The sequence below is a fragment of the Rhinoderma darwinii genome, chromosome 1, assembly GCF_050947455.1.
Source record: "Rhinoderma darwinii isolate aRhiDar2 chromosome 1, aRhiDar2.hap1, whole genome shotgun sequence".
Lineage (NCBI taxonomy): Eukaryota > Metazoa > Chordata > Amphibia > Anura > Rhinodermatidae > Rhinoderma > Rhinoderma darwinii.
Window position 1 is genome coordinate 83,453,165 of NC_134687.1, and position 26,554 is coordinate 83,479,718.

General features: G+C 42.2%; 1 protein-coding gene across 6 annotated transcripts in view; it reads right to left on the minus strand.

Annotated features, from left to right (window-relative positions):
* MTUS1 (microtubule associated scaffold protein 1) overlaps positions 1–16,298 on the minus strand; it is a 193,253-nt gene extending 176,955 nt beyond the window's left edge. For 4 of the 6 annotated variants that reach the window (XM_075860138.1, XM_075860137.1, XM_075860135.1 and 1 more), the window contains exon 1: positions 15,901–16,291. The gene's annotated coding sequence lies outside the window, so the exon portion shown is untranslated. Of the gene's footprint in view, positions 1–15,900 lie in introns of all 6 variants that reach the window. The other 2 variants (XR_012882945.1, XR_012882939.1) reach the window with 1 other exon arrangement.
* Positions 16,299–26,554: the final 10,256 nt, after the last annotated feature.

The window sequence follows — 26,554 nt, forward strand, 5'->3', positions numbered from 1 at the left end:
GGGCACTTATAATGTGGTGACAGAGCCTCTTTAAAGGGGTTTTTCAGTCCTGTAAAATTGATGTCCTATCCTCAGGATAGGCTCATCAATGTGTGATTGGTCAGGGTCCGACTCCCAGGACCCCTGCCAATCAGCCATTTTGAAGGGGCTGCAGCGCTTGTACGAGCACTGCTTCCCCTTAACTTCTACTGTTCACACCGTGAATCGCCGACACTTGTAGCAGTGGTTTACAGTATTACAGCCATCTCCCATTGAAGTGAATGGGAGAAGGCTGTAATACTGTGAACCGCTACAAGTATGTCGATTTACAGTACAAACAGTGTAAATGAAGGGGAAGCAGCGCTCTTACGCACGCTGCGGCCCCTTCAAAACAGAGGATTGGCGGGAGTGCCAGGAGTCAGAGCCGGACTTATCACATATTGTCCTGAGGATAGGCCATCAATTTTATGGGAATGGAAAACACCTTTAAGTGACTGGATCCAAAGTCTGCTCCGAGGGGGGGGGGGGGGCCATCTTCTGCTGGACCTCCGAGGCCCATTTTTGTGTCAGAGCCTGCACCCACAGGAGGAGCCCCTGGTACTCTGGTGGGTTAGACTGATCCCGACACTGTGGAATAGGTTGGTTATGTATAAATAATTGTAAGTAACCGTAAATTACTTCTTTAAGATCTCAGTCATAGGCAGAAAGTGTTGACGCCAGATTGATATACATCTATAACTAAATGCATTTAGCGCTATAGTTTACCATACCTCTTTTTAAAAAGAATCAAAGAAATCTTGCCACAAGAAAACCCAGATATTTGGAAAGCATCATCAAATCATGAGGTCAAACATACGCTGTATCCGACAGAATATAGCTGCATATGCCTTCCAATGAAATTTAGTCATCCAGAGGTACAGTATGGCCCCATGGACCTCTATGGTTGCCCTATTACAGCTCAAACATGGAGCCTTAATACAGATGTGTGCATGAGGCCTTACCAACTTTTATTAGGGGGGGGGGGGGAATGTAATTTTATATGAATGGAGTGAGCATTTTTTCTAGGTGGTGTATTAAAAAGGTGTCAAATCTGTCAGTTTCACATCATAAGTAAGATTTTCGCCCACTCAGCAGGTTTCTGCATTCAACGTTGCCGTAGTAAAATTCCAGTTAAATAAGTCTTTAAATATTAAAGTCAACAGAAAATATATTCCATAGCATAAGTGTGTTAACAGAAGTAGGTTTTTCAGATTTTTTACTACTTTTTTTCCCTCCCAGTTCGTGTTACCTTCCAAGTACACAGGAAAAAACAGTGAAAAATGTTTAATATAGGAGCCAATGCATACACTGGGAATGCAATAATACTACTATGTAGCCTTGGATTCAAGACTAGCTAGATTTTCCACTAAAGACTGAAAAACTAAAATTCCATCAGCATCATAAACTATTCCAGGGTGACTCAAAAGAAAAGCCTGGTTCTCTAGTCAAAATTATTCATCCATTTAGGAGGGCAGAGCTTAAAATAACACAAGGAAAGGAACTGGACACATGGCAAAGTAATCATAGACCGGTATAAAGCAGAGTTTGGATGAAACCAATACTTTATCATGGTTAAAAAAAAATGTAATAACTGCAAAGCAATGGTCACATCTACAAAATAAATACAGATACAATGCTCCGCGCTCTAGACGATATATACACAAACAAGCAATGCCAGTGACTTTCCTTCAAAATAGATGCCTTTAGGTCAGGATTGGAAGGTTGGAGCGTTAACTTAACGTGGTATGTAGCCGATTGAGCAATTTTTTGTAGGGGCATCGAAGTTCAGCATCCCGACAACTCTCAGGAGAGGGAGAGTAACTGCACTCAGGCGGGATTTTAGGAGAATATTTCTCCTGGGCTTGAGCTCGCCGAGCAGAATGGTTTAAGAGATGAAGACGGGATGAATGCAGTTAGAGGAACTCCGACCAAGTCAGCCCCGTCATACCCATGTCAGGCAGACCCTTCCCGCTCTACAGAATGAGCATGGTACCAAAACGCATCATTTTTTCTCTATACACAGTGCTTGTCGCCCCAGAGTCATTAAAATCATGGCCTACACAGCCAGACCTAATGGCAGATTTCTAGCTGAATGTGTCAATTAGTTTTTTTGTAACATAAGCGGCTACCATTAAACATTTGAAATCCCCCGCCACTCCAGTACTGTGGACCACCCTATTCTGTTCACATCACTGAAATGACGACATGCTATACTGACTCATGACCTCCGGCACCAATCAGGAGTTAAGACCGTATCTCATCACTGGATAGATGTAAACAGACACGTGACCATGGTGGCCAGTGATTGGCTTCACTGCAGAATGTAAATAGAACTTAAACTTCGGTGCTCGAGCAGCAGGGACACTTACCACAAATGAAAAATTAATAAAGGCCACGGTCCCCTCAAAGTCAGCAAAAAATGGAAAAAAAGCTAAAGAGCTGGAGACCCACATTGTAATAGTATTCAACAAGATTTTTCCTCGGTAGAGTCTCATTTCTTTGTGGTAGGGTTACTTCTTGTTGGGATAATTTCCTTGGTTTAATAATAAATGCACCAACTGACTGTAGCGATAAAAAAGGAAACCATGAATATTAATCGAGAGGAGTATGTAACATGATCACACACACTACAAACCATGGGATCTTTGCATTAGGCGTATTGGCTTCAGTAAGTATTGTAATTGTAAACCACATGAATGATTCATTCATATATTGGATATCTGAGAAGAAAAAAGGGTCCTCTCCTATTGTGAAAGAGCCAAGAAAATAAGACAAAGGACAAGCCTATTCACCCCGAGCTGAAGCAGGTCCTACCACAACGCAGGCTGAGGTCGTTTATTGCTCTAAACAAAGCAGTAATAAAACAAATCTGATTTCTTTAATTTGTCTTATTAAATTGTAGTTTAAATAAAAGCAAATAGATCAAGAACACCCAAGACATTGATAATGTATCGCTACGGATCTTACTGCTTTATACCAATTAATGCGGTCCACATTTTTTAATCTTCTAGAACGATATAAATGTGGTACAAAACCAGCTTCAAACCTCACAAAATACAATAGAAGATAAAGCACTGAACATACAAGCTTACAAGGTGAACTCGAATTCCCCTAAAGGCTTATTCCCACCTCTGTAATATAGCATTGTGCTGATGAGGCAAAAACAGGTTCAGATCTCAGCACTGCAGGAAATCCCCCCCCCCCCCAAAAAAAAAGGGAATAGTCCCTGCCTGACGGGATCTAATCTAGTTTTGGGCACTTGACGTGTTTTCCAGGACCTCAAACATCGCTAGCGTATACTAAGGATAAACCATATTGATGATCATGGAGATCAGACCGAGACCCCCGCCTATTATAAGTAGTAAGTGAGCACCAGGTCCCGTTCATTGACTACACTGGCACAGTGCCCCTTCATTCGGATGATCCCACAAGTCAGACTCCACTAACCAAATATTGGTTGTCTATCCTAATAATAGACCATCAATATTAAAGTCTTGAAAAACCTCATTAACATAAGAATCCATTGTTGAGCACACAATGTTTTACAGGAGGTGTGAATGGAGCCAAGCTGCTTTGACAACTACATGTACAATTGTTGCTCAAAAACTGGGATTTTTTTTTTTTCTAGAACTTTATCTTTTCACTTTCCATCCCAGACTATTAACCGTGTGAAAGCCACAGTTCCAGAGAACATTCAGTTGTGCTCTTACAGATGGGTAATATTTTCCTGCTATTCATTGAGGCAGATTTACCGAAACGAAGAATTAGACAGAATGAACTTAAACCATTTCGTTTGCCGTCCGTTTGTTTTTTTTTGACGGACCCATTGGCTTCTATGGGCCTCACGGTCACAGAATCACTGACCAAAGTAGGACATGCGCTACTTTTGACGGAAAGGAATAACGGATCAGTCAAAATAATGGAAGTGTGGATGGGCCCATTAAAATGAATGGGTTCAGGGTACTATCAGTGCCAAAAACGGATGGCACCCTGAAGGAATAAACTGAAGTGGGCATGAGGCCTAAGGCTGCTGCTTTACACTGCACTTCTGCTTGTTCAGAGTGTCACCTATAAAGGAGGCATAATAATACAAACAAATAACTGGAGTGCAAATACAGTGCCACTAAATAATCTTTGAGTCACAAAAATTATAAACTGGTTAAAAATGTCTCATCGGCCTTAACCAGTTAATACGTTTTGCGCGACAGATAAAATTGACAAATATATGGGTTTGAAGGTTATTACTGTAGTTTCGAGTGAAGTCCCAGTGGTAAGTGTTGGTATTTCATGCACCGTGACAATTGGATTTATCCTGTAATATTATGCGCATACTCTGCTATTACAATAGGTGGGATTTATGCACGTAGCTTCGGAGACTCCATGCAAAACCTATGCAAGAGTCCCTCAACCACATGCAATGACTTGACCTGTCATTGGACCAAATGGTTTAGTTGAGCGCAGTATTCATTTGTGTAGCAATATAGGTCTATCTAGAATTACTCAAACAAATTACGATATGCCATCACGTGGATAGAATAGTTAAAGCATAAAAAACTAAACCGACCAGTTAAAAATAGGTAGTCAGGTAACTACTAAAAATACACAAACAAATGTGTCACACATCCCATAGCCCATCAACCAACCCAGCAGAAGTCTACTACAGCTTGGACATCAACCAACCCAGCAGAAGTCTACTACAGCTTGGACCTCAACCAACCCAGCAGAAGTCTACTACAGCTTGGACCTCAACCAACCCAGCAGAAGTCTACTACAGCTTGGACCTCAACCAACCCAGCAGAAGTCTACTACAGCTTGGACCTCAACCAACCCAGCAGAAGTCTACTACAGCTTGGACCTCAACCAACCCAGCAGAAGTCTACTACAGCTTGGACCTCAACCAACCCAGCAGAAGTCTACTACAGCTTCGACATCAACCAACCCAGCAGAAGTCTACTACAGCTTGGACCTCAACCAACCCAGCAGAAGTCTACTACAGCTTCGACATCAACCAACCCAGCAGAAGTCTACTACAGCTTGGACATCAACCAACCCAGCAGAAGTCTACTACAGCTTGGACATCAACCAACCCAGCAGAAGTCTACTACAGCTTGGACCTCAACCAACCCAGCAGAAGTCTACTACAGTTTGGACAACATGGCACAGATCATGTAAAAACCGGCTTTAAAAGGATCAAACATAGAACAAGAAAGCTGTATTTAAAGCATCTACTTCTCATAAAATATATAATAGAAATATCATACCAGATGTGTCCAGGACAAGCGTCTCAGGTCTCAATCGTTTTAGTCTATAGGGATTTAAACACTTAGCAGCCCATCCATCAATACGTACATTTCATCATCAGGCCTCCTAGTTGTCAGTCAGATTATTCTACCAACCTTCATAGTTAATAGATGACTGCAGCAGAAAGAATGTTCTACACTACTTCGATATTACACACAACTCTTCAGAATTAGCAGTAGTTTTGCAGTTAGTCAATTCTACCTCATATGAAATGACATGGAGTAGGACATGAAATTGCCATGAAGTAGTAGTCATTTGCATGGACACAATTAAAAGGTGGTGTCCAGGGACTTGCTAAATGTGCTGAAGGACAAAAATAATCTGCTCGTGAGGAAAGGACAGATCGCGCAAGAGAAAAAAAGAGAAAAAAAAAAAAACGGTCATTAGTAAAGTTACACAAGAGAAATCCCAATCTGGGCACTCCATGGAAATGAGGAATAAGACTCCGATGGATAATGACAGGGAAGATTTTTTTTATCTGCCATCACTCCAATTCTGCACAGAAGTTTCAGAGCAAGAATGCGCCAAATCTCACACGAATCCAAAGGGTAGGTTCGTGCAAGATGTAATTTTACAACGGCCTGTTCCTACCAAACCATAGGCAAAATAGAGGCTGTAATAAATGGTAGCCTGTATTCTGCTAACCAATTCAATAGGGAACTAGAAGGAATTCCTTAATGAGGAGAATTAATGCTGGATCACTCGTAATACAGATGTAGAAGAGTCGTTTGGTTTAACAGAGATCTCATGATGTGGGATCACTGATATTACAATATGAATCCAGGTAAATCTAAGAAATTTGCTCGATTTGACACCATCTTTCATAGCGTATGTTTTTTAGTGACTAGCTGAGTAAGGGTTAACTTATCCCACTAAAGTGAAGCATTAACAGGGTTGTCCTTCAGAACAGCGCAAACCAAGATGATGTACATGCAGACATTTAGATTTTCCTATATAGACTTCAAACCAACATCTGGCCACAGCGTTTCAGCCCCCTATTCCCCCCCCCCCCCCATTCCAGGTACACAAAAGAAAAAAATAGGCTTTTAAAAACGTTCTAAGTTTGAGACGAGAGGTTCCCAATTTCCTTTTTTTAATGAACCAAACTTAAACGGGTCAGTTTCTGCAAACTTGCACAAAAGGCAACCCCCTTAAACTAACTGGAAGCTTTAGGAATCTAATTTTTTTTATTTTTTATTCCTACTGAACAGGATGTGATCATGGCAGGCCAGTCATTCCTATGTCAATGATGTTCAATGTTTGTGGTGGGCAGTTGTTTTCGGAGTCAGATTAATTTGAATTAAGATGGAAATCACTACAGGTCATTTACACACCGACTACTTGCAAAATAGATTATAATATAAGCCAATTCACATAATAAATTGCTAGTATTTGTACCTACGTGAGACACCAAAGCATTGCTTCTAAGGGGTAGGTTGGGGGGGGGGGGGATACCTTGGCATTATGCCATGCAATGTAGAATTCATACGAAAACCCTGAGAAAAGACTTCCATCTGCCTCCGCATAAAATGTAAACCACATGTAGGGGCAGTATAGTCCTTTAGAATTCTATGGGTGCCGTATCACGTACCTGTACCAAACAATGCCATAGTACAGCTGTGTGAATGAGCTCTAACAATATGTAGCGGACAAACTTATTGGGCAGTGGTCAAACTAGAGTCCCATGGCCCCCAGGTCAAATTTTGCATCTGGGGCCCCCCCTACCCTTCTGCTTGTTGCTCGGATGCGGAATTTCCAGTAGCATTGCTAGTCTCAAAGACAACAAAGCTATAATACAAATTTTCTATATAGGATAATCTACCCCTAAAATATACAATCAAAGTTGCCACATAATATTACTATTCATGGAAAAAAGTTTCACCATACTGTACAATACCAATAAACCATGACCACAGTGACTGAACAATGCCACCATACTGTTCTGGAATAATACAGAGACACCATGATCACATATTACCATCCTATAGTACTTAATACCACCACCATTTGGCTACTGGATGGAAGCTACTGTACAGAAGACAGATATTAACACCATATAGTGGCAGATACCAGTTACACAGACAGGCGGACTGCAGACATTATAAGTGAATATAGTACGGTTACATCCAGTGAATTACAAGAGTCATTCACTTTCCCCATTTCTTCATCCGGCCCAGACCGCCATGGTGACTACCCCGGCCACAACTCGTGTCTGCAGAATTTACAGAACAAGCCTTTGGCTCTTCGAAATCTCAGCACCCTCCCGACCGATAACCAATACTATTCCCAAACTCTCCTTGCATAGTGCCCCAGACCGTAATAATCTCACTGAGTGCCCCACACAGTAAACACCTGATGAAGACGCCAGTTCGGCGTAGAAACGCGTAGTGTTTTAGGTCTGTTCAAATAAATGTAGTTTTATTTTGAACTATTGGATTCTATTTGAGGTTCAATTTTTTGCATATACCTATATCCACACAGTAATAGTACCCCTCTTTTGTGCTCTATACAGAAATAGTTCCACCTTAAAGCCTTATTCACACGACAGTGAAAAAAAATGTCCATTAAAAACTGATCAACTGTCAGTTTTTCATGGCCATTTTGCATCAGATTGTCTACAAATTTTCATCCATTTCCAGTCCGTCTGTCCGTTTTACATCCATTTTACATCAGTTTTTCATGGCCGTTAAAAAAAATAAAAAAATAAAAATAATTTCATTGGTCAGGTTTTTTTTGGCCCAGCCCCCTGAAAACACCCAAAAGGAAGGTCACATGTTCACCTAGACACTATTTACAGCCCCCCTGTATATGATGCCACACACATCCCTGTATATGATGCCACACAGACCCCCTTTAGTTGATGCGACACAGACCCCCTGTATATGCGACACAGACCCCCTGTATATGCGACACAGACCCCCTGTATATGCGACACAGACCCCCTGTATATGCGACACAGACCCCCTGTATATGCGACAGACCCCCTGTATATGCGACAGACCCCCTGTATATGCGACACAGACCCCCTGTATATGCGACACAGACCCCCTGTATATGCGACACAGACCCCCTGTATATGCGACACAGACCCCCTGTATATGTGACACAGACCCCCTGTATATGAGTGCCTACATACTCCATACAACAATGCCATAAATACTCACGGGTGCAGCGCCGGCTCTTGTCTTCTTCAGGTGTTGTCACTCGTCTGCACGGGTTCTGGCAAGGCAGCGCGACGGGGCGATGACGTCATCGAGGCGCCTTCAAACCCGTGAAGACGAGTAACCACACCTGAAGAAGCGCTGCAACAGTGAGTATGCCAACGATAGCCAGCAAGAGAACTAGTAGTTCCCTTGCCAATCCCCATGTAACATATCCGTTTTTAACGGTTGTTACATGTATTGACAGCCGTTAAAAACTGATCCATTGACTTCTATGGGGGCCGTCAGGCCGTTAAAACGGCCCAAAAATAGGACATTTTTTGTCCTATTTTTTGGACGGCCATTATTCACGGGCCGTTAAACAAATGGACGTTTGAATATACCCATAGAATATAATTGTTCTGAAAACGGCCATGTGAAGGCCGTTAAAAGGACGGCCATCACACGGCCGTTTTTCACTGTCGTGTGAATAAGGCCTTAAGTCCAGAACAGTAGAAGCCCTCCTCTAAACACCCCCCAAACAGTAAGAATACCACCTCAAGGCCCTGAACAGTAATTCCCCAACAAAGTAGTTTTGTCCCTTGTGTGCACCTGTATAGTAGAAGTCCTCTTTTGTACCCCCCCATCTAGTACTTAAGAGTCACTTTAACGGTGCCACCATATAGCAGTTAAGCCCCCTCCATTGATAATGCCCACTTTGCGGCAACTTAAAATAAAAAAACAAAAAAATTGAAACACACAACTCATGCACACGAACGTATTTTTTTCGTCACACGTATTCAACCCGTAGTCCACCAGTATTTACGGACCCGTTTTCTCTGCCCTAATCTGCAGCCCCTTCTATCAGTGGTGGAAAAAGAGAAGGGGCAGCCTTTTCGGGCAGAGATTCCCCAGCGATTGCAAGTAAAAGAAGTTCATACGTACCGTTGTCTTGGTGACGCGTCCCTCTTTTGACATCCAGTCCGACCTCCCTGGATGACGCAGCAGTCCATGGGACCGCTGCAGCCTGTGATTGGCTGCAGCGGTCACATGGGTTGAAACTTCATCCCGGGAGGCCAGACTGGAGGAAGAAGCAGGTAAGTTAACTTTTAATACTATTAACTCCAGCGGTTGTCACTGTGCCGGGTGCTGAGAGTTACTGCCGATAAGTTAACTCTTACAGCACCCTGGACAATGACTATACCCGGACGTCGCCTAGCAATGCTCCCGTAATTACGGGTGCACACACGTAGCCAACCGTAATTACGGGAGCCCCATAGACTATGGGCCTGCCTGTGCTGTTATTACGGCCTGAAAGAGGACATGTTCTATATTTTTCGACGGCACTGGCACCTTCCCGTAAGCATACGGGAAAGTACCCGTGGCCAATAGAAGTCTACGTTCCCGTAATTACGGGCGTTTACGTTCGTGTGCATGAGGCCTAACTCTGTTCCCATGATGTGCTGCCGAGTTTTCTGCCTGGCGTACGTGACACGGTCACGCTGCCTGTGCTGGGACGTCTGACATTTTCAGCGCCCTCCCGAGCTCTAGTAGGCAACATGTCTAAAACAGCATGTGGCTTATAAGAGTAAGTGGCAGGCAGGAAGCCAATGTATCTTTGCTCCCCCATAGTAAGTACCACTCGCATGAGTGCACCCTTGCGACCATGATAGTTAAGACCCTGCCTGGGGTGTTCTAAAGAATGAACCTACAGTGTCAAATCACATTATGACCACTACCTAATACCCAGAGTAACCGACGTGCGCAGCACGGGCAGCTAGACGTGAAGGGAGTGAGTCAATAAAGTGCTGGTAGGTTGTCTCCGGTATCTGGAGCCATGCTGACTGCAGTGCATAACATATTTGCTGGAAGGTGCGCAGGGAAGGATTCATAGAGCGAACAAGGCGATCGAGGTAGGTTGACAGGGAAGTACTTGGAAGTCTTGGTCGTGCTCTTCCAACCACTGTCGGACATTTATAGCCGTGTGACTCCACCTGCCCCAGGGAAGACAAACAGAATGTATGGATGGACGTGATCTGCAACGATGGACTCATACCCAAAACGTTCACAGTGCCTTCCACATGGATGAGTGGGCCCAGAGAATGCCATGAAAAAATTCCCCAGATCATAACGCTGCCGCCACCAGCTTGTGTTCTACCAGCAATGGTTGCAGGGAGTTTGTTCTCTGAGGTTTCTCGCCTGACACACCAACATCCATCAGTTCGATGAAGCAGAAAATGTGCCAATCTGTGGTCTAAATCAGATCCTGCCCAGCAAATTGAAGATTTTTTTTCCGATGCATCTTTGTTAACATAGGAGCAGTGAACATCGATCTGCTTCGGAGCCCCATACGCAGTAGGGTTATCTGAAATGTTATTTAGACAAGTCTTATAGCCCCATGGTGGATTTTCACGTTGAACTGCTCCACTGTAGCGTGTCGTTCGGCCCTCGCGCACCTTCATAGCAGACATTCACCTCTCACATCAATGGCACGTGGTGCTCCGCAGTTTCCACGTCTGTTATTCCCAATGGTGACACTTCTTCACTCATGATACACTTTCACCACAGCAGCACACAAACCGTTCACAAACTGCACTGTTTGAGAAATACTGCCAACCTTGGCCCGAAAGCCAATAATCATTCCTTTTTGCAACTGATAAATTGCCCCTTTTACCCATGGCAACAACGAGCGATGTGTTCAGACAGCCTATCGCACACCTTATATACCCACCAAGCCAGCCCACGACATCACTTCCTTCATGGGCTGCCAACATGGAAAGTAGGAGGTGGTCATAATAATGCGACTCAACTGTGTATAACCCCAGTTATTTTGAATTTTATCTAGGAAACAACCTCTCAAGGCAAGTTTATGAATGTTAACATTGAGAGATTTTCACTTTAACCCCTTAGTGACCAGCCTATTTTAGGCCTTAAAGAGGCTCTGTCACCACATTATAAGTGCCCTATCTTGTACATATGATCTGCGCTGTAATGTAGATTACAGCAGTGTTTTTGATTTAGAAAAACTCATTTTTTACGGAGTTGTGACCTATATTCGCTTTATGCTAAAGACTTTCTTAATGGACAAACTGGGCGTGTTTTGCTTTAGACCAAGTGGGCGTTGTGGAGAGAAAAGTGTATGACGCTGACCAATCAGCGTCATACACTTCTCTCTATTCATTTAGCCAGCACATAGTGATCTCGTTTTAAATGACAGTTTACAGTGTAATCTTGCGAGATTACGCTTGCCTTGCTGTAAATCTCACAGAAACGTTACCGAAGTGTCAGGATTCTGAATAGACATCACATCCTGGCTGGTAGTGATGTCTATTCACAGTCAGGACACTTCAGTAACGTTAATATGTGAGTAAGTGACTGCACATAGTGTAGAAAAAAAAGATTGGGAGGATTCCTCCAGCTCACCTTATCGCATGAGTAGACTTGCGCGCGGGTCCTCGTGTCGGCACACGTATGAAGTACAAGAAAAAACAAATGGATCCAGCGCTGTGTCCTTGAAGTTTGTTTAAAAACGGAAACTATTTCCAAGTTTTAATGAAAAATTGGTATAAAAACAGGTAACATTACAAATAGATATTCTCAATGAATAGTGGGATTCATGGCAGTGTGAGCGGTGCCTACGCGTTTCTGACGCATGCAGCGTCCTTAGCCATGACTAAGGACGCTGCATGCGTCAGAAACGCGTAGGCACCGCTCACACTGCCATGAATCCCACTATTCATTGAGAATATCTATTTGTAATGTTACCTGTTTTTATACCAATTTTTCATTAAAACTTGGAAATAGTTTCCGTTTTTAAACAAACTTCAAGGACACAGCGCTGGATCCATTTGTTTTTTCTTGACTGCACATAGTGATCTAGCTAGATCACTATGTGCTGGCTAAATGAATGGAGAGAAGTGTATGACGCCGATTGGTCAGCATCATACACTTCTCTCCACAACTCCCACTTGGTCTAAAGCAAAACACCCCCAGTTGTCCATTAAGAAAGTCCTTAGCATAAAGCTAAAATGGTTCATAACTCCGTCAAAAATGATCGTTTTTCTAAATAAAAAACACTTTTGTAATCTACATTATAGCGCCGATTACATTATGTACAAGATAGGGCACTTATAATGTGGTGACAGAGCCTCTTTAAGCAATTTTTTTTTAATTTACCATCATCTCATTCAAAGAGCTATAACTTATTTTTGCATCGACATAGCGGTAAAAGGTCTTGTTCTTTGCGGGACAAGTTGTATTTTTTAATAACACAATTTTGGGGTACATCAATTTTATGGATTAATTTTTCAACTTTTTTTTGCTGGGGAATAGAAAACAAAAACAGCAATTTCACCACACTTTTCTCCATCCTAAATTCACGCTGTTTACCATGTAGTATAAATAACACAACAACTTTATTCAGCGGGTTGTTAGGGTATGTTCACACGGCTTAGCAAAATACGGAGCTATTTTCAGGCGTAAACAGCTCCTGATTCTCAGACATTTTTGTAACTACTCGCGTTTTTCGCTGCGTACTTTACGGACGTTATTGGAGCGGTCAATGAAAAACGGCTCCAAAAACGTCCCAAGAAGTGACATGCACTTTTTTGCGGGCTTCTTTTCACGCGCCGTATTTTGACAGCGACGTGTAAAATAACACCTCGTGGGAACAGAACACCGTACAACCCATTGAAAGCAATGGGCAGATGTTTGTAGGCATAATGGAGCCATTTTTTCAGGAGTAATTCGAGGTGTAGAACGCCCGAATTACGTCTGAAAACACTGCGTGTGAACATACCTTTATGATAGCAATGATACCAAATTTATATAGATTTTGTATGTTTTACTACTTTAACAAAATTATTTGTTTGTGTCTCCATATTTCAAGAGCCATAACTTATTTTTCTGCCAATGCAGCTGTATAAGGGCTTTTTTTTGCGGGACGACTTGTTCTTATTGGTACCATTTTGGAGTAGATGCGACTTATCAGTTTTTAAAAAAAAAAATGAAGGCAGGATTCACAGAAAACAGTTTTTGCAATGCTTTTTATATAATTTTTTACGGTGTTCACCGTGCGGGTTAAATTATGTAACAACTTTATAGTTGGGGTCGTTACGGTCACGGCGATACCAAATGTGTAACTTTATTTTGTTTTTTTTATTAATAAAGCATTTTATAAGGGGGAAAAAAGTGTTTCTTTTTAAAAAAAAATATTTTTCACTTTACTAGTCCCCCCAGGGGACTTTACTATGCGATCCTCCGATCGCATTTATAATACACTGCAATACTTTTGTATTGCAGTGTATTAGTGCCTGTCCGTGTAAAATTAACAGGCATCTGCTAGGCCTTGCGTCTGGCATGGCCTAGAAGGCATAACTAGTGGAAGACCTGGGGGCTTTATTAGGCCACCCCAGCCGCCATAGAAACCACCGACAACCTGCGATCTTATCACAGGATGCCGGTGGGGTGAGAGAGGGAGCTCCCTCCCTTTCTCCAAAATCACTCAGATGTAGTGCTGGCTATTGAGCACCGCATCTGAGGGGTTAAACTGGCGAAACCGATACAGATCTAGATCTCGCCCGTTCGAGCAGGGTCGCTCCCAGAGCAGGGAGATTTAACAGCTCCCTGTTCTATTTATTGATTCCGAGGGCTATGCCTCGGAGTAAAGCCCATTAGTGGCCGCCGTGAAAAGGCATATTGGCGGTCACTAACTGGTTAAAATTAAGAGATTTAAAAATTAAAAAAAACTCCCTTATGTTCTTTAGGGACGCATTTAGAGCTAGGGAAAGTTTTTCCTTTATGTTATCTTAAAGGTAAAACTTCCCATAGTATTCAACCTACTTTGACAAAATAATATGTAAAGGCATCGATACTTCACATATTAAACCACCCTAAATGAATTTTGAACTTTTCCATCAACAAAGCAATGAATCCTTTTAACAGACATTTATATTTTATTTTTTTTAAACAAAGTCACCAAGCACAGGGACTTAGGGACTGCGGGTGCAGGGGAAACCGATAGGCCTGTCCACATGGTGCAGGTTTGGTGTGGAGTTTTTTTTATTTGTGTTTTTTGTTTTTGTTTTTTCAACCTCCGGAGTTGATCCTAAACAGTTAAAGTATCAGGAAAGACTAAAATAACTTTTATCCAGCCCTGGTTACAAGCATGAAAATATTACTCAACAAGGCCTTTAGAACCTATACATTTATGAAGTAGGTATACTGATCCAGAGTCATTAAGATTCTTCAAAAGAAAATTTATGCTAAAATATAATGCTTGCTGTTCTAGAAGGTGTTTGATAAACAGCAAATATGTGCACAGTAATATGAACTGGCAAACAAATATTTATTAAAAATTACAACGTTTAATTTGAATCACGACCTGCTTAAAATATTGCTACGCACTTAACGTATTCAAACCTAAGCGGAAATCGCATACGGATCTCTGAATGAACCCAAAGAACTAATTAAAGAATAGATTTTAAAAATCCTTATGTTTTATGAATTTAAAATGCAGAACATAGAAAACTCTTGTTTTGCCATTCAAGGCATTTTAGTTATATTTTAGTATGCGAGGCACGGATGGGATTCTGCAGAACTTTTTGTATCTGCGTAGATTCTGTCCTCACTGTGGCAGTGTAATACGACTACACGCACACAATGAAGGATCTTGCTCGTGTGGGTTTTCGGAGTCTACAGTACTCTAACTATGGTGTCTGCTTATAGGTAGGGAGCGTGGATGGGTGGTAATGCACTTCACCAATCAGGACGGTGTTTTCCCTCTCCCGAGCACAACATTCCAGTATGTGCTGACAGAGCCAAGTGCTGATGATTATAATAGAAGTGAGAGCGTCACCAGCACATCACTACATGCAGAGGGAAATCAAACAAAACTCCAACACTCTAAACTAGAGACCTGCCTACAGGACAACTCGAATACATAGGCTCCCTGCTTAGTCATTAAAGTGGTAGGTACTGCACTAAGATCCCAGCGATCACTCATTTCTGATGATCATTATTCACGAAGAGCCATCATACGGCGTAGCAATGTACACAACTCACATCAGTTCCAGGTTCCAGTGCGGCACACAATCCAATTTAATAGACATGAAAAGCGGAGAGCATTCTTTCGAACATCCAAGCCCATAAAAGAAGGCAGGGAGACACCGTAGAGTACACACAGATCATAAAGACATCAGCGAGCTTAAATGTGTTTACACGGTCACGTTACATAAGGAATTTAACAGCCTTGGTTTACGGGATTTATAAAAGGACTATGCCCTGTCAGTTAAGTTTCTTCGATCTATAGACAAGGGGCTTGTGCTGGAGACTCCAGGCACTGTGCAGACCTCACTGCGGGGCCTTTGAATTTTAGTAAATTGATACCTAAAGTCCCTCAAGGCTTCGTTTCCGTTTAGAAGGAACAGTAACATCCACTCACCTTCCTCCCTGGACGTCTTTGCTCCTCGGACAAAAGATCCCCTTTGCAGTTGACAAAGTCTCCCTCCTCTGCAGTCACCGATGCTCCATACGAGAGGACCTGCACTATTTCCAGCTCTGAAGAGCTTTCCACAAGGCACTTTCCCAGCCAGCAGTGTGCAGGCGAAGTTTACAGACCTGCTCCAGGATTAGAACAAGAATTTCCTTTAGAAACGTTGCCAGCGTTTGGTCATGCCCACTGCCAGAACATTAAGTACACGTTTAGCCCTTTGTTAGATGAAAACACTGATCATGATGACTTCCATCCCAGGATCAAGGTCCACAGGGATGTGCAGCTCAGAGCTGCATGGCAAAGAGGGCAATGCTGCGCCTATCCTCGCCGGACAAAGGGGGTGGAACTAGAACGCAGGCATGTCAGCATTCCCGGTTGCCTAGCAATGACCATGAACAATCTGAAGGAAAGCATGAATGAAGGGCGAATAAAAGAAGTGATGATGAAGATGAAGGGTCCGATTACATTTCTTCCTCTTTGCTGGAGACCACCAGCGAGCACTCCAGCTTCCCAGTCATCTGTGTCTAATTATAATCTGCCTTGTGCAGTCTTGTAAAGAGGATGCACAGTAAGCACTTTCACCTCCCACAACTCGGGATAATACTTGGCACAGGAAAAGTCTGCATTATTATTACTACACAAGAGAAAGTAGAGGATAGCAGGAGTATTATTAACACCTTCACTGCTGTAAGCATACAACCTGACACAAACTACACCTCATGTAAAGGAGATCTATGGCTGATGTGTGAAAATAACCTAACCAGCAATTCTTCCGACTATTTATTATGAGCCATGACCATCATAATAAAAGTACCGGCCAGAAAACACAACTATTTAAAGACCATCTGCCACTTTGTTTTACTAAAAAAAAAAAAAATTGAATATTTAATGTTTTGAATGATTTTTTAGCAACTTTACAATTTACTTTAAAAATGTTTTACTTTTTAAAAAGATACAGCTACTATGTATCCTGTATACATAGAAGTTGTATCTTGCGGTCAAAGACCATCCCGTTAGGTCAGCCGGACTGACTGCTGGGCTGAAAGCTGGTCCTGCGTGCCTCTGACACGCAGAATCCAGGTAGTAATCACATCTAGGTTGATCAATTCAGATGTGATCGGAATTCGTGCTAACCTGCATGTCTGACACATTAGGGACCGGCTTTCAGCCGAGCTGTCAGTCAAGCTGACCTGACTGAATCGGCTTTGACGGCAATATACGGCTTCAATGTAAATCGGATACATAGAATTTGTATCTTTAAAAATTAAAACATTTTTTAATTCCAGTCCATTGAAAAGTTGCTAAAAATGTACATAAATATTTTTGGATTAAAGGCTATGTACACCTTTGAAATGTATTTCTTTTTTTTTTATCGATAAAGAAAAAAAAAAGTCAGTGAGTTTGGTTCAACTTTCTAAATACTTTTTATTAACCCTTTCAGGACCAAGGGTCATCGATGCCTCAATGACCAGCCCCATTTTTTCAAATCTGACGTGTCATTTTATGTGGTAATAACTCTGGAATGCTTTTGCCTATCCAAGCGATTCAGAGATTGTTTTCTCGTGACATATTGTACTTTATGTTAGTGGTAAAATTTGATCAATAAATTTATAGCTTATTTGTGAAAACCCCACAATTTGAAGAAAATGTTCAAAAATTATAATTTCTCATTTTAAGTGTAATCTACTTGTAAAACAGATAGTAATACCACACAAAATTGTTGCTAACCAACATCCCCCATATGTCTACTTTATATTTGCATTGTTTTTTTAACATTTTATTTTTCTAGGATGTTACAAGGCTTAGAACTTTCAAGAAAATGTCAAAAGGCTATTTTGTCAAGGACCAGTTCAGTTCTGAAGTGGATTTGAGAGCCTTATGTACTAGATAGACCCCATAAATTACTATATTTAAAAAACTGCACCCCGCAAAGTATTCAGAAAGTTTATTAACCCTATAGGCGTTTCACAGGAAATAAAGCAAAGTAGAGGTGAAATTTACAAATTAAATTTTTTTTGCCGACATTAATTTGTAATACATTTTTTCCTGTAACACAGAAGGTTTTACCAGGGAAATGCAACTCAATACTTATTGCCCAGATTCTGCAGTTTTTAGAAATATCCCACATGTGGCCTTAGTGTGATAATGGACTGAAGCACCGGCCTCAGAAGCAAAGGAGCAGGTAGAGGATTTTGGGGTCTCCGTTTTTTAGAATATATTTTAGGCACCATGTCAGGTTTGAAGAGGTCTTGTGGTGCCAAAACAGTGGAATCTCCCCAAAAGTGGTTTTGGCAACTAAACACCTCAAGGAATTTATCTAGGGGTATAATTTGCATCTTGACCTGACAGGTCTTTTGCTATATTTATTGGAATATGTCTGAAAATTAAAACCTACTTTTTTTTCTGGAAAAATATATCATTTTTTTTTTAATTTTTACAAGGAATAAAGAATAAAATGCACCCCAAGACTTGTAAAGCTATTTCTCACGATTACAGCAATACCCCATGTGTGGTAATAAACTGCTGTTTGGACCCACGGCAGAGCTCAGGAGGGAGGGAGCGCCATTTGGCTTTTGGAGCGCAGATTTTGCTTGGTAATAGTTCTGTTGGGGGTTTTGCTGGTATTTCAGTTTATAATGAGGTGGCATAGGTAATCTGGGCAGAGTACATCAGGGCATAATAAGAGGGTATAATAATGGGGTAAACAATAATTCAGAGATGTGTGGCCGATGTCGCACTGATAAATGGTGCCCAATCTTATCCGCTTTTGGACACACTGCACAATTTCTGTCGCTGTATTCTGAGCGCCAGAACTTTTTTTTTTTCTTCTCTCCACCGGAGCCGTGCAAGGACTTATTTGGTATGTTACAATCTGTAGATTTTTTGGCAAGCAAAGTGACATTTTACTTTATTCTGCGGGTCGGTACAATTACAGCGATACCAAATGTATATAGTTTTGTTTGTTTTGTGGTGTTTGCGCAATAAAAACACTTCTATAAAATTATTTCTTTCCTGTGTCACCATATTCTGGGAACCATCATTTTCTTATTTTTTCAGTCAAAAAATCTATGCATGGGCTTGTTTTTTGCGGGACGGGTTGTAGTTTTTATTGGTACTATTATGGGGTACATGCGACTTTTTGATCACTTTTTATTCTATATTTTGGGAGGGGTGATGACAAAAAACAATGCTAGCATCACTTTTTTTTTAACTTATTTTTTGCGCTGTTCACCGTGCGGCAGAAATATTATAGTTTTATAGTTTGGGTCGTTACAAACGTGTTGATACCAAATATGTGTACTTTAAAGTTTATTTTTTTCCTACAATAAAAGACTTATTATAGGGAAAAAAAGCATTTTTTGTTTTTGTAACGTATAGCTTGTTTTTACACTTTTATAAAACATTTTTTACTACCTAGGTAGTGTAACGTGTTATAAACTGTCAGTGTGACGTTGACAGTCACACTGACCGGAAGCCTATGAGGACCAGCTGGTCCTCATAGGCTTCCGTGAATGGCAGACCCATAGGCCGTTGTATGGCCTCCGGTTTTGCCATGCAAGCGACGGCAGCACCCACAATCAGTCCTCGGGAAAGTTTGTTGCTACAACAAACTTTCCCTGCGATCACATGATCAGGACCTGAACCAATCAGGTCCCGATCATGTCTCCCCGGGACCAGAGGCAGGGGTTAACAGCGCGATCCGGGTGTCAGCGCTACTCGATCGCGCTTTTAACACCCACTGTAAATTCACGTCGGCGCTGCACAGAGCCCAGCAAGCGCCGACTTGAATTTACTGGGGGCGGTCAGGAAGCGGTTAATAACGGTGATCATATTCTCTGTAGGGTTCGGCTGTCAGCGAACAGGTTGCTGGGGAGCCGGGGACACGGACACCGCCGGCGTCAGAGCGATCTCCCCAGCGCTATGCTGGCAGAAACAGAGGTCTGCAGATTAACGTCCTATCAGCACGGGCTATATGCGAATAGGACGTGAATCTACAGATTGTCGGTATGAAAGGGTTAAAAATTATTTTCACTCTGAGATACAGCTGCTTTGTATGCTGTATACAGGGCAGCTGTATCAACCGCTTAAACCTGTATCCATCAGGTCAGCGGGACTGACTGGTTCAATGTCAGCGGGTCCTGCTTGTAGGGCACGCAGTATCCACCGGTTATCAATCACATCTAAGTTCATAACTTTAACATACATTTTTAATAAAAAGTATTTAGAAAATTCCACAAAACATGCAAACTCTACTTCAAAAAGGTGCACATAACCTTTAAATAGCTGAAATGGAAGGGAGGATGAGGAGTTTAGTAAAAGGTCACATGCAGCAAGTTTCCAGTTTCTACATTTTAACCAGGCTTGGGGAGATTACAGTCTAGTTTACTATTACAGCCAAAAATGTCAAGTTTAAAATTTAATTAAAAAAGTTCAAATCCAAAATATACATATATAGCCATTTGTACTTTATTTTTTAACAGACGCTGCAATTTTTCTGACCGATTCCACTAGAAAGTTTGTGTCTTTGTGGACTGGCATTTCCCTTTGAGGGAAAGAAGAATCAAACAGGACCCTGATCAGCTAGTGCAAGGCCAGGCTCAAACAGTGCTCTTTTTGTATCGTAAAAACGGCTGCAGTTTCCTAAAGTTCGCAATTAGTTGTTTTTTTATGGTGGTTTTAGTGGCATTTTTATATAATGTCTTCTTGTACATATATTTTCAAAAATGCCTGAAAAAAATGCAAGTGCTACAAGAGAAACAAGACAGAAATAAAAAGCCACAAACCAAAACATGCAGACATTTATAATTTTTGACAAAGTTCCAGAAAACATCTGGCTGCATCATTTGGCTAAAAAAAACCAAACAAAACTAAAACCAAGAACACAGCTAAAATTGCATCATACGGTGTGTGGGATGCTGGGCCAAGGGAGGGCAACAAGGTCAGCACTGCTTTGATAAATTAAAAAGTGTACCTAACTTTTCAGAATAAGCGGTCATATATGTACATGAGGAATAACACTTTCTACCCATTATATGCCTTGTATGTGGCATTATTTTGCACATTTCCCCCCTGCAGGCTCTCTCTAATTCTCAGTGGTCTCAAAGCTAGTGAGCGGAGCCTAATGGCTTTTAGGTCTTCTATACACTGCACACAGAATAGAGGCGAATCCTGCGCTCTTATCTCTATCACATATATACCGCAGAAGCTGCAACAGCATGGAGGAGAATGTATACAGACGTAATGAGAAGTGTAGCAGAGAATCCAGCACTGGTGTGACAAAGATCTTACCATCAAGTCTATGTGGCTCTCACGGGCTCTATGCCCCCCCTCCATATACCAGATTGACAGGCTATGAATCCACAAGCCCCCCACTCCATGCAGTCCGTCTCCTCTGCCATGTAACCAGGTACGGATAATGTTACAGGAAGGGAGACACCTAGTGGCAGTCACTTCACACAGAATTTGCATGGATAAAACTGGATTTTAATGGTAAGTAAATTACAAACTGGTTTTATGTCAGGTATACTGTTAGGGTATGTGCACACGATGAGAGGCTTTTACGTCTGAAAAGACAGACTGTTTTCAGGAGAAAACAGCTGCGTCGTTTCAGACGTAAATGCTGCTCCTCGTATTATGCGAGGCGTCTTTGACGCCTGTAATCTTGAGCTGCTCTTTATTGACTTCGAAGAATGGCTCAAATTACGTCTGAAAGAAGTGTCCTGCACTTCTTTGCCGAGTCAGTCAATTTACGCGTCGTAGTTTGACAGCTGTCAAACGACGACGCGTAAATGACAGATCGTCTGCACAGTACGTCGGCAAACCCATTCAAATTAATAGGCAGATGTTTGCCGACGTATTGTAGCCCTATTTTCAGACGTAAAACGAGGCATAATACACCTTGTTTACGTCTGAAAATAGGTTGTGTGAACCCAGCCTTAGATCCGCTTAAATGGTTTGTGAAGTTACTCTCCATTTAATGTTTAGTAGCACGGCACTGGTCCGCATAGCAGCGCTTATAGGGGCTTTCCTTTTCAAAGAACTTCCCCGCACAGTGGCGCTCCCAGCCGTCGAACTGCAACAGAGCTTCTTCCAAGTGAATAGGGTTGTGCGGCAGATCCCAGCACAGACCGTAACAGTGCACGAACTACCCAGTGCACCCTGGCCCAGGACTTTAAGGACCAGGCATAGTCTACCCTCTATATACTGAAAAAGGGTAGCATTACCCATGAACACATACCTATAACCATCCTTCCTGTCACAAGCAAGACAATGTACATTGCTGTGGAATATGTTGGCGCTTTATAAATACAAATCTTAATATTCATAATCTTATAGTGCCGCTTATGCAACCCTACACTAAATATATGCACAGCACAGAGCAGAGGGCACATTTTATTAGAGGCAAAAGAACGTTATAGAAGACATCACTTACAGGTACACAGAACCAAGACTGCAGCTGTTATTTCAGAGGTCCTTACAATTGGCACCACTGTACTTGGGTGAAAGACCTCAGCACTTCATGAAGAGGACGACTCAATCACATCTTAATCTGATGAGTTACCATTAGTGCAGCACGGATTTAACACAAGTAGTCACAGATGTGACCCCCTTTAAGAAGTTATCCCGGCATATACAGAGGAATGTAAATAGTGCGTGTGCCGAGCAGTGAATCAGGTTCTGCAATCATTGCACAAGAGTGGACTTAGCGAGGAAAGGAGGGGTGCGGTATCCCAGGTTGTCACAGAGTAAAGTTCAGTAGCCCGGGGAAGCACAAAGGAGGAGCTGCCTCAAAGCGTTATTTGAAAAAGCATTTCTTGAAAACATTGAAATGAAACATCAAGGCAGTGGTTAAGGTAACAAAAACACATGTGTTTGCAGTCAGTCAACAAATGTTGTTTACATTCAGAGGACACCGGTATGAGGTTCATTAAAGGCTATGTAATCTTTGAAAACTATTTTTCTTAATAAGAAGGTCAGTGTGATTGATGCAACTTTAATTACTTATTAAAAAAAACTTTTTTTCACTTTAGATACAGCTGCTTTGTAACCTGTATACAGAGCAGCTGTATCTAGCGCTGAAAACTTTATCCGTCAGGTCAGCGACACTGACTCAGTGACAGCAGATCCTGTGTGTCTGACATGTAGGATCGAGGGGTTATAAATCACATCGATTGACGGAGCGGTTAAATTGTGTTTAATAATGGAAAAAAAAAAAAGCTAGAAATTGGGTCATTTTGACCACACAACAATCTGAATAAACTCGAAGGCTAGGTACACACTAGGAGGGAACACTGCAAATTTTCTTGTGATTTCAAATCTCTTCCACACACAGCGAAAAAACCCGCCACTTAAAATAAATGTAATTTGCAATGTTTTTGTTTTTTTTAAAAAAAAAACATGTTAATCTATGCTGCGAGATCGCTGCTCTTCTGTTGCGGGTTTTCCCCCCATTTAATTCAATAGGAAGGTAAAGAGGCATGTGTTGATACTTGTGGCGGAAACGCTGCGATTCCACCCAAAAAAAAAAAAAAAAAAAAAAATCACAATAAAAATATATTGGAAAATAATAAAAAGATTCATTCTTACCCTCGGCCGTATGTCCTAGCAACACGATCCTCTATTCTGAGAGCAGCTCGGCCTTCTGGCGTGACTTCTTATCTCACGGGTCTGCTGCAGCCAATAAAAGGCTGCAGCGGTCACATGACTACAGAGTCATTCCAGGAGGCCGAGCTACACTCACGAGAGAGGGACACGTCGCCATAACTACGGCCGGGGTAAGTCTACATTTTTTCTTTTCCCCTGCAGGACTTCCTCAGCGGACGTGCTGCCCAAAAAACTGCACCACTATTGGGTGCAATTTCTCTGGCAGACTTCCCTGCTGCTTCCAGGGCGTATACGCTGTGTAGTTTTATGCAGCGTATCTGCCTAGTGTGTTCCTACCCTCGGGCTAAAATCAGACATGCAGTTATATGAGCCAAAGCAAGGAGTGGATACAAAGGGAAGGTAAAGTATTAAGAAAAGACTCACATCTCAGCTCTTTTGTATCCACTTCTAGCATCAATTAAAAAAACTGCATCAAAACTGTGTGTGTGAATCCTAAAAGGGGAATTTCCGGTAATACACATTGGGGCAGATTTACGAATGCGGTCTAAGATTTAGACAGCGTAAACTTAGACTAAGCAGAAGATGCGCCAAAATTTATAACAATGACGCAAACTGTATGATAAATTTGGTGCATCTTGTTAGACACTTTTCCTTATATCAATTCTTGGTTGGCTTCGTTTTCCAACAGTTTTTTGCACCAAATTTTGGTGCATTTTTAGCCACACCCCCTTTTCTAGGCACACTTGGAATGGTCTATTAAAGAGGATCTGTCACTACTTTATTAATTCCCCATCTCCTAACTAATCAAATAGGCGCTTTGCTGCTGATAACTACAGAGTAACTTATTTTCAAAAACTTATTTGCAAAGTTATGAGCATTTTTCTAAATATGCTAATTTGGCTATAATCGCCAAAGAGGAGGAGACTCTTAGGCTGGATTCACACGAGCATGTTCGGTCCGTAATGGACGGACGTATTTTGGCCGGAAGTCCCGGACCGAACTCAGTGCAGGGAGCCGGGCTCCTAGCATCATAGTTATGTACAACGCTAGGAGTCCCTAACTCGCTGCAGGACAACTGTCCCGTACTGTAATCATGTTTTCAGTACGGGACAGTAGTTCCACGGAGAGGCAGGGACTCCTAGCTTCGTACCTAACCATCATGCTAGGAGCACGGCTCCCTGCAGTGTGTTCGGTCCGGGACTTGCGGCCGAAATACGTTCCGTCCTTTACGGACCGAACATGCTCGTGTGAATCCAGCCTTACTTTTCACTCTGGGCGGTATAATGTTTTCTGTATGATGCCATCCAATCAGCTTACAGCTTCACCCCCTTCCCTGCAACAGAGTGCGATCATATAGTATACAGCTTCCATTCCGGACTGTATTTTCAACTGGCGATATCTCCGGTTGTGTCACACTGTGATCCTAGTGTCATATGAAATATTAGGCTGGGTTCACACGAGCACATTAACGTCCGTAATGGACGGACGTATTTCGGCCGGAAGTCCCGGACCGAACTCAGTGCAGGGAGCCGGGCTCCTAGCATCATAGTTATGTACGATGCTAGGAGTCCCTGCCTCTCTGCAGGACAACTGTCCCGTACTGTAATCATGTTTTCAGTACGGGACAGTAGTTCCACGGAGAGGCAGGGACTCCTAGCGTCGTACATAACTACGATGCTAGGAGCCCAACTCCCTGCACTGAGTTCGGTCCGGGACTTCCGGCCGAAATACGTCCGTCCATTACGGACGTTAATGTGTTCGTGTGAACCCAGCCTTAGAATCTCATCTTTAAAATGCCACCAGAATCGCTGTTCTAGGTGGTCCACAGCCAGAGATATGGCTATTTGAAGTGATCCCCCTTCCCTCCAGCCTCAGTCTCTCATACTGGGTGTGAAGTAGCTTCATGCTGATTGGTCAGCGTCAGAGGCCGTGAGGTGGCTCCAGCGATTTCTCCTGAGGTTTGGATGCCCACTTGTCTAATAAATGCTAATTTGCACGTTTAGAAAAAGAAGCTCATAACGATTAAAACAAAAGTTTTGGGACACAACTTTCACTAGCATTATCAGTGTGACAGCGCCTGTTGGATTAGCTAGGGGAGAGGGCATTACCAAACTCGAGAGAGATCCTCTCTAAGACGCAAACATCTGTTTTTGTTGACTTATTTGCTTCATAAATATATTAAAACCTGACGACAAGGTCTAGACACAATCACATTAGTAAATCTGCCCCATTGACTCCTACCCTCCGAATGGACAATGAATGTGTGACTAGTAGGAATCGAATGAGGCTGAGCTGCAGTTCCAGTAAGAGCCACATGTATAGGTGTGCCGCAACGCTACAGCAATGCATATTCTATCTCTTAAAACATATCCCTTGAGTGCAATAGTGTCTGTTGGACAGGATCAGGACAGCTTTTCAGCATTTAACCCCTTCCCTTCCCGGAAGGGAGGGGGGGGGGGGGGGAGTATGGAGTGGGCTCACAAGCGGAGGTGCTGCACACTCAGGGGGTGTCAGCTAACACTTCACTGTAAAGTCGGGGTCATAGATTACGCCAATGGGCCGTTTAACAAATTAGATGCTGTTAGAAAGAGAGGGGCCACCCTCGGTCAAAAAAAAATAAAAAAAATCTTTTGTACCCCATGTAGCAATAAAAACTACAGATCTCCCTGTAAAAAGCAAGTCCACCCAACCACTCCATCAACGGAAGAAAAAAAAGTAATGGCTCTCAGAATATGGCAACACTTCTTTTTTTAACAAATAGTTTCTTCTTTGTAAAAATATCATCATTAAAAAACAAAACAAAAAAACCCACTAGATACATTTGGTATTGCTGTAATTCACCCGTAGAAAAAAATAAAATACTTAGGCCTCATGCACACGACCGTGTTCGGTCCGTGATATACGGTCCGCATGTCGGCCGCATGTCCCGGACCGAACACAGTGCAGGGAGTCGGGCTCCTAGCATCACACTTATCTATGACGATAGGGGTCACTGCCT